The 12,509-nt window shown below is 41.5% G+C and overlaps 1 pseudogene; it reads right to left on the bottom strand.

The window, feature by feature from the left end:
• Positions 1 to 2,993: 2,993 nt before the first annotated feature.
• Positions 2,994 to 3,813, bottom strand: LOC144261906 (uncharacterized; annotated as a pseudogene).
• Between the last annotated feature and the right edge of the window lie 8,696 nt (positions 3,814 to 12,509).

Below are 12,509 nucleotides of genomic sequence, written 5' to 3'. Positions count from 1 at the left end.
ACTTACTACTTATTGAATAGAGTCTAGTGCAAGCATGAATACAAAATGTGTAAGGCTAGGTCAGCCAGTTACCACAGTTGTCATTCATTGCACTTGATTTGAAGAACCGTGGCTTCATAAATTGGTATGCCCTGGACATTTGGCAGCATGAAACTGGGATTACCCTTTTTCAACTTGAAGCTTTTTGGTTTCTATTGTATATCTAACCCATGAGAGGAGAATTACAAAATGTTATCTCCGATCAGATGGCATAAGGATATTCTCCAAATGGATAACATAATGTGATGTCAGTTTCTGAAATTTATATTGGTACCTATGGGATTTCATATTTTCTTTCCAACAATTCTGAGAAAAATACACACTGCACCTAAATCAACATTGAAAACTTCAAAAACTTTGCTCAGGTGTGTATAATAATCATAGTGGATGTGCAAGCTGTTCTCCATTTTATCACGTCTCTGCTTCATTTAACTTCCACTTCAATTAATATAATCAAATAATAGATTTAAATGTAAGATCTCTATCCCCCTTCACCTCTGAGAGTATAAAAGCTAAATGGAAAACGAATCTGGATATTGTTCTGATGATGATGCCTGAAGTTTTATATATTATATATCTATCCCTTTCACGTGAAGCAGAGTTGGAAGGAAAATAGTTTAAAACTAATTCAGTTTAAAACTTTAGATAGGCTATTTTAGACACCTGCAAAGATGGAACTGTGCAAATGCTTGCTACATGAGTAGCAGAAAGGGAATGATGTTAATAATCTTATATTAATGTAGCACCTTTTTGCTGGAAGACTTTGCAAACTATATTGAAACATGTCTTAAACGATACTCAAGGGACTTACCAAAAATTGATTGCTTAATGGAGGTGGTCTTCTAATAAAGGTACAGCAGACCTGAAATCCTCTATACACTTGAGGATACTTTGAGGTGGTCTCTTTAAAAAAGTTTGCCTAATAAGGCTGTACAAGTTTATACTGAAATTTTTCTGTACATATACAATGTAGAGCATATAGAAAACACCAAGCAGCAAAGTAAAAGTAACATATAGCAGATTCAGTGAAAAGTCCAAAGAACGCCTTAGAGCCCTGCCTTTTCCAGTAAGATTTTAGGAATAGCTTACATACTATATGACATAGAAATACTTATTTTCCATTTTCCTTCAGCCTTATTAAAACAACTGGATACAAGAAGAGATGGCACAAAAGAGCTTGTATTAGGAAATTAAACAGAAAAAAGTGGAAGTAAGAAAACAATGGATGACTGTGCTGTATCTTTGTCAAACATGAGGCCCTATCTCATTTCTAGGAAGTCTTCCCAAATGACTGACATGTTCCCAAGCATTAATGCATCTAAAGAGGCTACTTCATTCCTATGCAATAACAATTCCTTAATTGAGATAGAAGGGGGAGGGTCTTGCCATTGACATGGCAATAATATCTTTAAGCATAATGGCACTTTTTACCTAATCATCGAGTTTATTAATATCAGTAAAATCATGAAGCAATATTAAATTATTGGCATAATCATATGAACAAAGGATCTGATTAACTAAGAGTTATACTTACCAATGGAGGGAGGGAGTTTGCATGTGGGAGGGGGCTAGGGGCAGAGGGTTGGGGCGCAGGAGGAGTTTTGGGGTGCTGCATCTGGGCGGCGCTTACCTTGGGTGGCTCCCCGCACGCAGCGACATGTCCCTGCTGCTCCTAGGTGGAGGTGCGGCCAGGCAGCTCTGCACGCTGCCTCAACCTGCAGGCGCTGCCCCCGCAGCTCCCATTGGGGTCAATAAGCATGTGGACAAGGGGGATCCAGTGGATATAGTGTGCTTACATTTTCAGAATGTCTTTGACAAGGTTCCTCACCAAAGGCTCTTAAGCAAAGTAAGCTATCATGGGATAAGAGGGAAGATCCTCTCATGGATTGGTAACTGGTTAAAAGATAGGAAACAAAGGGTAGGTATAAATGGTCAGTTTTCGGAATGGAGAGAGGTAGATAGTGGTGTCCCCCAGGTGGTCTGTACTGGGACCAGTGCTATTCAACATATTCATAAATGATTTGAAAAAAGTGGTAAACAGTGAGGTGGCAAAATTTGCAGATGATACAAAACTACTCAAGATAGTTAAGTCCCAGGCAGACTGTGAAGAGCTACAAAAGGATCTTTAAAAACTGGGTGACTGGGCAACAAAATGGCAGATGAAATTCACTGTTGATAAATGCAAAGTAATGCCCATTGGAAAACATAATCCCAACTATACATATGAAATGATGGGGTCTAAATTAGCTGTTACCACTGAAGAAAGAGATCTTGGAGTCATTGTGGATAGTTGTCTGAAAACATCCACTCAGTGTGCATCAGCAGTCAAAAAAGCAAACAGAATGCTGGGAATCCTTAAGAAAGGCATAGATAAGAAGACAGAAAATATCATATTGTCTCTACATGAATCCATGGGATGCCCACATCTTGTGCAGATATGGTCACCCCATCTCAGAAAAGGTAGATTGGAATTGGAAAAGGTTCAGGAAAGGGCAACAAAAATTATTAGAGTATGGAACGGCTTCCTCACAAGGAGAACTTAATAAAACTGGGACTGTTCTGCTTGGAAAAGAGACGACTAAGTTGGGGTATGATAGAGGTCTATAAAATCATGACTGGTGTAAAGAAAGTAGGTAAGGAAGTGTTGTTTATTCCTTCTCGTAACACAAGAACTAGGGGTCACCAAATGAAATTAATAGGCAGCAGGTTTAAAACACACACAAGGAAGTATTTCTTCACACAACGCACAGTCAACCTGTGGAACTCTTTGCCAGAGAATGTTGTGAAGGCCAAGACTATAACAGGGTTCAAAAAAGAACTAGGTAAATTCCTGGAGGATAGGTCGATCAATGGTTATTAGCCAGCATGGGCAGGGATGGTGTCCCTAGCCTCTATTTGCCAGAAGCTGGGAATTAGCAACAGCGGATGGATCACTTGATGATTACCTGTTCTGTTCATTCCTCTGGGGCACCTGGCATTGACCACTGTCGGAAGATAGGATACTGGGCTAGATGGACCTTTTTGTAGTCCACAAATGTAATACGCAATGGTACTTTGTATATATTGCATTTTTTGATGAGCTGCCGAACTGAATGGATGTGATCAATTGTCGAATACTCTGAGCAGAAACAGGCTTGTTTTCTGCTCTCATACATTTCAAGATCCTTCTTAATTCGATTGAGTATGACACAGGTGAAGACTTTATACACTTGTGAGAGCAGTGTGATTGGATGCTAGTTGCTCAATTCTTCTAGATCACCTTTCTTCATCAATAGTATTGTTTTTGATTTCTTCCATGCCTCTGGAGCACACTTGCTATTGATGTAGATGGTGAACTATTGTGCCAATGCTTTGAAGAGAGAATCTTCTTCTGCTTTGAGATATTCTGGCCAAATATCGTTCCCAGGCTCTTTTTTGTTACGAACTGCATATTTGATTTTCTTCCCACATAACATTGGGAACTTCTGTAGCCTGCTGCCTTGATGGTGTATACTGGACATTGAAATGCATGGAGTAGAGATCATTGTAGAATTTTGTAGATATTTTGTTCATCTTGCTTCTTTCCAATGTCCTTTCACCATTTTCATCTTTCAGTGCTGCCGGAATAACCTGTTTCAGCCTAATGTCTCTTTGTACCTTCTTCAGACTCTCCTTCTTTTCGGCAGCCTCTCTCAATTTTTTCTTTCTAAAATCTTCACAGTCTTCTTTGATCTTCATGTGAATTTCTTTGCACAGTGTTCTGTATTCTTCACCCATTTTTCCTTCTAATTTCATGCACGCCCTCCTTGTCATTAGATTCACAGTTTCCTTGCTGATCCTCTGCTTGCATCCAAGGGTTTTCAATGCCTTTGCCTTTTTATCTGTTGAGATTATCTGTAAGGTGAACTCTTCATAGTCCTCATCGATGTCCTTTTTTCAGAGTAACAGCCGTGTTAGTCTGTCTTTGCAAAAAGAAAAGGAGTACTTGTGGCACCTTAGAGACTAATTGGTTAGTCTCTAAGGTGCCACAAGTACTCCTTTTCTTTTTATCGATGTCCTTGTTGACCTTGCACTCGAGGTCCATTTCACTCACTTCCCGTGCAAATGCCTCTTTGTTGAAGTGCCATTTTCATTTCAGTTTCTGGCTTCTCTTGACTCAGTCTTTGTAGACATTGTCAGTGCATAGTTTTGAGCACAACATATGATGGTCTGAGCCTCTGCAAATGATTCATTCTCCTATTATTGCTACATCATTGAAGATTTTTCTTGTATCCATCAATACCATTATCATTATGATTCAGTGTGACTCCATCTGGGCTTTTCCATGCCCACTGATGCTGATGTTCTTTTTGAAATATCATGCTACCTTGGGTTGTTAGCATTGGTCAGGCCAATGCATGAGTCTGTGCTCAGTTTCCCAGTTTATTCTGCTTTGGGTGGCTTGTTTGGCAGAAGAATTTTGCAGCAGTGGATTTGGGGTGCCGGCCCTTGTGCCCCGTAGCTGTGGTGCCCGCTCCACTTTGGCCAGGTTGCCCTAGAATAACAGAGGTACAGTTGGTCTCCCTACTACCTTGGATGCTAGCTTGACACCTGCTCGGCTTGCTGAGACCTGCCAGAGCATGTGCTTAGAGGACGAATGGCCGAATATCTTATCATGGCAGACTAAATCCCTGACGTAAAGCTGAAAGGTCAGGCAGTCTACCCTGTCTGTCAGAGACCTTTTTATTCTTGGTTTGTGTTTTGATATATTGTTCCTGTTGTATGTTGTTCTTTAAAGTTTGGATAAAGGTTTTATCAGCCTTTCCTTTCCAGAAGGAGGGATGTGGTGCGAGCTGTGAATGTTTAGAGTGGCCACCAGGGGGCAAAGAGCAAGGAAATAAGTCTGTATAAACAGGAAACAGATTGTCTGACATTCATCCCAAGCACAGTATGTTGGGTCTTTGTAATCTCTACACCTCTGCAAAAACTTAAGTTCCATTTCATTCAGAATCCCTTAGACCTACTTACATCCACTCTACTGATGTGTTAGAGAGTCTAAGTTAGTGTAGCCTACCCATGAAGGGTCCAGAAGGAGGAGTATGTTAAAACAGAGTGAATGAAAGCAGCCCTTAAGAAGTCTAGTTAGTATTTGTGGGGTCTAATTTACACATTACCTCTAAAATTGACCTGGCGTGTCTAGAGGAGTCTAAATAAATTAAATCTGAGTGTAAAAGAGTCTAAGTCTAGAGAGAGTCTAAATTGGTATAGGATATGGGTTCTTCTTGTGCCCTTAGACTGTAAGTTGCACCACACTCTCTAGACTTTCCTAGTCACATTTGAATTTGTTTCAAACTCTCCTAGATTTAATGCATAAGGGAATCTGAGATGGTGACACTTACATGCTGAGGAGGCAGGAGAGAGATGCTCATGGATGCTACTTCAGTGTATATGTCCTAACTCCTTGATATAGCACTCCTGCACATAAGTCAGATCAATTAAGATTACCTTAAATCTATTACCAATATCTAAGGGACTGTGAGGAGATTGTTTTAGACAACTTTACATATTACCTCTGAATTTGTTCCAATGGGTATCTTTGTCCCTTGCCACCTCAAAAAAGTTCTCCCTAATTAACAGTGAGTTACATTACATAGAATCATAGAATCATAGAATATCAGGGTTGGAAGGGACCTCAGGAGGTCATCTAGTCCAACCCCCTGCTCAAAAGCAGGACCCATCCCCAATTAAATCATCCCAGCCAGGGCTTTGTCAAGCCTGACCTTAAAAACTTCTAAGGAAGGAGATTCCACCACCTCCCTAGGCAACGCATTCCAGTGTTTCACCACCCTCCTAGTGAAAAAGTTTTTCCTAATATCCAACCTAAACCTCCCCCACTGCAACTTGAGACCATTACTCCTTGTCCTGTCCTCTTCCACCACTGAGAATAGTCTAGAACCATCCTCTCTGGAACCTCCTCTCAGGTAGTTGAAAGCAGCTATCAAATCCCCCCTCATTCTTCTCTTCCGCAGACTAAACAATCCCAGTTCCCTCAGCCTCTCCTCATAAGTCATGTGTTCCAGACCCCTAATCATTTTTGTTGCCCTTCGCTGGACTCTTTCCAATTTATCCACATCCTTCTTGTAGTGTGGGACCCAAAACTGGACACAGTACTCCAGATGAGGCCTCACCAATGTCGAATAGAGGGGGATGATCACGTCCCTCGATCTGCTCACTATGCTCCTACTTATGCATCCCAAAATGCCATTGGCCTTCTTGGCAACAAGGGCACACTGCTGACTCATATCCAGCTTCTCGTCCACTGTCACCCCTAGGTCCTTTTCCGCAGAACTGCTGCCTAGCCATTCGGTCCCTAGTCTGTAGCGGTGCATTGGGTTCTTCCGTCCTAAGTGCAGGACCCTGCACTTATCCTTATTGAACCTCATCAGATTTCTTTTGGCCCAATCCTCCAATTTGTCTAGGTCCCTCTGTATCCTATCCCTGCCCTCCAGTGTGTCTGCCACTCCTCCCAGTTTAGTATCATCCGCAAATTTGCTGAGAGTGCAATCCACACCATCCTCCAGATCATTTATGAAGATATTGAACAAAACCGGCCCCAGGACCGACCCCTGGGGCACTCCACTTGACACCGGCTGCCAACTAGACATGGAGCCATTGATCACTACCCGTTGAGCCCGACAATCTAGCTAACTTTCTACCCACCTTATAGTGCATTCATCCAGCCCATACTTCTTTAACTTGCTGACAAGAATACTGTGGGACACCGTGTCAAAAGCTTTGCTAAAGTCAAGATACAATACATCCACTGCTTTCCCTTCATCCACAGAACCAGTAATCTCATCATAAAAGGCGATTAGATTAGTCAGGCATGACCTTCCCTTGGTGAATCCATGCTGACTGTTCCTGATCACTTTCCTCTCATGTAAGTGCTTCAGGATTGATTCTTTGAGGACCTGCTCCATGATTTTTCCGGGGACTGAGGTGAGGCTGACTGTCCTGTAGTTCCCAGGATCCTCCTTCTTCCCTTTTTTAAAGATTGGCACTACATTAGCCTTTTTCCAGTCATCCGGGACTTCCCCCGTTCGCCACGAGTTTTCAAAGATAAAGGCCAATGGCTCTGCAATCACAGCCGCCAGTTCCTTTAGCACTCTCGGATGCAACTCGTCCGGCCCCATGGACTTGTGCACGTCCAGCTTTTCTAAATAGTCCCTAACCACCTCTTTCTCCACAGAGGGCTGGCCATCTATTCCCCATGTTGTGATGCCCAGCGCAGCAGTCTGGGAGCTGACCTTGTTCGTGAAGACAGAGGCAAAAAAAGCATTGAGTACATTAGCTTTTTCCACATCCTCTGTCACTAGGTTGCCTCCCTCATTCATTAAGGGGCCCACACTTTCCTTGGCTTTCTTCTTGTTGCCAACATACCTGAAGAAACCCTTCTTGTTACTCTTAACACCTCTTGCTAGCTGCAGCTCCAGGTGCGATTTGGCCCTCCTAATTTCATTCCTACATGCCCGAGCAATATTTTTATACTCTTCCCTGGTCATATGTCCAACCTTCCACTTATTGTAAGCTTCTTTTTTATGCTTAAGATCCGCTAGGATTTCACCGTTAAGCCAAGCTGGTTGCCTGCCATATTTACTATTCTTTCGACACATCGGGATGGTTTGTCCATGTAACCTCAACAGGGATTCCTTGAAATACAGCCAGCTCTCCTGGACTCCTTTCCCTTTCATGTTAGTCCCCCAGGGGATCCTACCCATCCGTTCCCTGAGGGAGTCAAAGTCAGCTTTCCTGAAGTCCAGGGTCCGTATCCTGCTGCTTACCTTTCTTCCCTGTGTCAGGATCCTGAACTCAACCAACTCATGGTCACTGCCTCCCAGATTCCCATCCACTTTTTCTTCCCCTACTAATTCTTCCCGGTTTGTGAGCAGCAGGTCAAGAAAAGCTCCCCCCCTAGTTGGCTCCTCTAGCACTTGCACCAGGAAATTGTCCCCTATTCTTTCCAAAAACTTCCTGGATTGTCTATGCACCGCTGTATTGCTCTCCCAGCAGATATCAGGAAAATTAAAGTCACCCATGAGAACCAGGGCATGCGATCTAGTAGCTTCCGCGAGCTGCCGGAAGAAAGCCTCATCCACCTCATCCCCCTGGTCCGGTGGTCTATAGCAGACTCCCACCACTACATCACTCCTGTTGCTCACACTTCTAAACTTAATCCAGAGACACTCAGGTTTTTCTGCAGTTTCGTACCGGAGCTCTGAGCAGTCATACTGCTCCCTTACATACAGTGCTACTCCCCCACCTTTTCTGCCCTGCCTGTCCTTCCTGAACAGTTTATAACCATCCATGACAGTACTCCAGTCATGTGAGTTATCCCACCAAGTCTCTGTTATTCCAATCACATCATAATTCCTTGACATCACCAGGACCTCCAGTTCTCCCTGCTTGTTTCCAAGGCTTTTTGCATTTGTATATAAGCACTTGAGATAACCTGCTGATCGCCCCTCATTCTCAGTATGAGGCAGGAGCCCTCCCCTCACAGACATTCCTGCCTGTGCTTCCTCCCGGCATCCCGCTTTCCCACTTACCTCAGGACTTTGGTCTCCTTCCCCCGGTGAACCTAGTTTAAAGCCCTCCTCACTAGGTTAGCCAGCCTGCTCGCAAAGACGCTCTTCCCTCTCTTTGTAAGGTAGAGCCCGTCTCTGCCCAGCACTCCTCCTTCATGGAACACCATCCCATGGTCAAAGAATCCAAAGCCTTCTCTCCGACGCCACCTGCGTAGCCATTCGTTGACTTCCACGATTCGACGGTCCCTACCCAGGCCTTTTCCTTCCACGGGGAGGATGGACGAGAACACCACTTGACATAATAATGTCATCCCATTTAATGTGAACTAGTTCCCTTTAAATTCTGTAGCAGCGGACCTCTTTTCAAACTACAATGACAGAAATATGAAGAAAAACATAAATTTGATATCAGTGCTATCATAAAGTCACCTGCAATCTCTTGCCTGAGTCCCTCTGGCTGTGTAATATTCTAATATAGCTAACTTTTTTTCCTCATGTGTTTAGAAAACAATTTATATTTAATAACTTACTATTATAAAATGTTTTTGTCTGGCCAAGACATCAATGCGAAAAGAACTACAGATGCTACAGTAACTTTAAGAATTTATTAATGTCATTCATTTACATGTTTATTTAAATAGTAATTAGCATTGTTATAAAAATGTCATTAAGGTCACTATGATGATATTGAAATGCACAAGATAAACACATTATCATTTAAGTCTATGGAGAACATTTTCAAAAAGATTGCAAGTTACAACAGAAAAACTCTGTAAATGTCTCTGAAGATAAAGAGATGGCATGAAGCAGCAAAGATAGAACCACATCCAGACTTCTCAAATATTGAGGAAGTTCACATCTAGATATATGGTTTAGGTCCCTTTCTGGTGGAGACCACATGATGGTAATGGTAGGGGTTAGTGAATGGCCAAAGAGACAAGCTTTACATTGCTAAACTACTAGGCTGACCAAGATAATGCACCAAATCGCTCAGATTAAGACCAACTATTTCAGTGCAAGTAAGTGCAGACCATGTTAGAACACTGACACAACAGAGCTTGCACTATAGTACTTGTATGAGGTGAACTGAAAAATACTGTTTCTTTTGTTTGTCTTTTTACAGTGCAAATATTAATAATAAAAATAACAATACGAAGAAAGCACTGTATACTTCATATTCTGTATTGTAATTGAAATGAATATATTTGCAAAATGTCAAATCCAAAATACTGATGATAAATGTAAATTGGTATTTTATTATTGTTCAACTCTGTGATTAAAAATGTGATTAATCAAGATTTTTTTAAATCTTGCGATTAATTGTAATTATTTTTAAAAATTGTTTGAAAGCCCTAGGAAATATTATAATTTATATAGGAATAGGTTGTAAGATCCTTAGGTCAGTGACAATGGGCCATATTCTCAGCCTTGCTATGGCTGCTTTGTGTCTGTTTAATGCTGATCCCTAGTAGCTGGAACAGGCCCTTGGGGCCATAGACAGCTGTGTAAATTAGAGCAGCTCAGCGTGTGCTCTAATTTACATCAGGGACTAAATCAATCCTTGGCTGGCCTTAGCATAAGGGAGCCATAAAGTTGGCAATTTTGACCTCCTTAACAGAGCTGCACCAAGTTCAGCTCAGATGTAAACAAGGATCAAAGCTCATGTCCTCATTCTCAGTACACTTTGCTGGTGCAATATACAATTGTTTAATAATAATATTCTAGGATCTATATTTCACTAGAGCCCTCTTTGCAGTATCAAAATGTATAGACCACGTGTGTGAGGCAGGGTTGCTGTCACAGATTTACTTAGCAATTTTCTCGCTTTGGTACTCTCTGCATCTGTTAATTTTGAGTATTTTAATATAGATTGATTTTGGTATGTTCCTAATAGCCAGGCTGCTAGGTTTTGAATAGGCATCTGCTTATGAAGCCATTTCCCTACTTTACAAAAATCCATCCTATGCACAGAATTTGTCATATCAAAAGCTTATGTCAATTAATACCTCCTATGAATCTTCAATAACACGCACTCTGTGAGAAATTTCACTTGTGCATTATGTATGAGCATTTCACACACAGTACGTGCATGGACTATAAAGGTTTTCTATCTACGTTGGGCTCAAAGTTCTATCCTCTTGTTTTTTTTGTGTTTATTGGCAGCTTTTGATTCCATCAGTCATGCTTATGCAACATAAACTTTGAAGGGACAATGCTGGGTTACTCCGAGTATTATTTTGGCACGCTTGGTATGGTTTCAGAGGACTCTCTGATAGTTATTCAAGTTGGTTTTGTTTTCTCATAGCTCTTCAGGATTCCATCTCAGACCCTTATTAGCCCCTTGTTGTCGCATGCTAGTGTCCTGATTACCCTATCCTTTAAAATATTAGATGTGCCATGCAGGTGACCAGGCATCCTTACTGAACTATGCCTTCCAAAGTTGATTTGGTTCCTATGGTTTCTGGGCTGTCATTAAGATATGCTTCTGAGCCAGAGCCAAAGCTGTACAACATTTTGCTTTTGTGGAATTCTGACACGATACAAGCTTTATGTGCAGAACCCAGTATCATCTTGGAAGAGCCTCTTCCTTCACAGTCTCTTTGGAGGATGATTTTTCCATTTCCTGTCACTACAGATTCACTCTTGGAGGCAGTTTTAAATCTACAATGTCTTTGATGTTTTCTTCTTACTATGCCAGGAACATTCCCAGAGTGACACTGATGCTCTCCCAGGCTGTCCAAATGTGTATTCATGGCAGGCTTCCGCTAAGCTCTCTCTCTCTCTCTCTCTCTCTCTCTCTCTGTTTGCTAGCTTGCCAGATGTGAATAAGCTGCAGTTAATTGAAAATACCAGATTTTGAATAGGTTGCAATTAATTCAGAATGCTAAAGCCAGATTATATGTGTGACTAAAATTTATGTCAGCTAAATTTAACCATTGCATTACTGCTCTAGTCAAATCTATTGACAAAAGTTTCTTATAAATTTCAGAACATTTTCTTTCCAGGCTTACAAATGCCTTCCAAGATTTTTTTTTTTTTATTCCTCTTTCCAGTCTAAAGTGTCAGACAAAGCATTTAGAAATGGAACATATATGTCATGGAGATGGCCAATTTCCTATAGCCAAGCAACCAAGTATGTTTTTGTCTCCTTGTTCTTCTAGGACCTGCCTGTAGCTGCTCCTCTTTTTCCTTAAAGGGAAATTAATTGATTTCAGTGATTGCTCCTTGTTGTGTTCCATGGAGCTAGGTGACAGGGTGGTATCAACCATCTTCCTTTTCTTTCTTCCTTCTGCAGATCCACCTCTTCCTTTTTGCTGAACTCAGACCAAACACAAACCAAAATGCTTGTCTGGTATCATGATACTTCAAAAGAGTTGTTGCAGTAGCTAGTAAAGGATTCTGGGGCATGCATACAGCCATTGAAATGAAGGAGCACTGAGTTATTTGGAGAACAACCATCCATCTTTATGAAAGAAAACCACTAAAGTCTTCAAACAAAAGTATATGGGATTACAAAATAAGAAGACTGTTTTACTCATGGTAATGATGCAGTAGATGGGGGAGCCCTCCATGCATCATACTTCATGAAACTGTGAATAGCGAAAGATGCCAATTTTCATTATAATTGAGGAAACATTGAGTTTGCCTAGGTTTTGAATGAATGTCATTATTGCTATGTCAGGATCTGCTGCTGACAGTCAAGTCAAAGCAATGCCCTTCTCTAATGATGTAGTCAGCTGATGAATTCATGTTATGGCCGGAGAAGTTCAGGAACAGAACAAAGCTTTGCTAAAGCTTTTGACACTGTCTCCCACAGTATTCTTGTCAGCAAGATAAAGAAGTATGGGCTGGATGAATGCACTATAAGGTGGGTAGAAAATTGGCTAGATTGTCGGGCTCAATGGGTAGTGATCAATGACTCCATGT

The sequence above is a fragment of the Eretmochelys imbricata genome, chromosome 1 (assembly GCF_965152235.1).
Source record: "Eretmochelys imbricata isolate rEreImb1 chromosome 1, rEreImb1.hap1, whole genome shotgun sequence".
Classification (NCBI taxonomy): Eukaryota; Metazoa; Chordata; order Testudines; family Cheloniidae; genus Eretmochelys; species Eretmochelys imbricata.
Note: the sequence above shows the minus strand (reverse complement) of the source record. Positions and strands in the feature narration are given on the sequence as shown.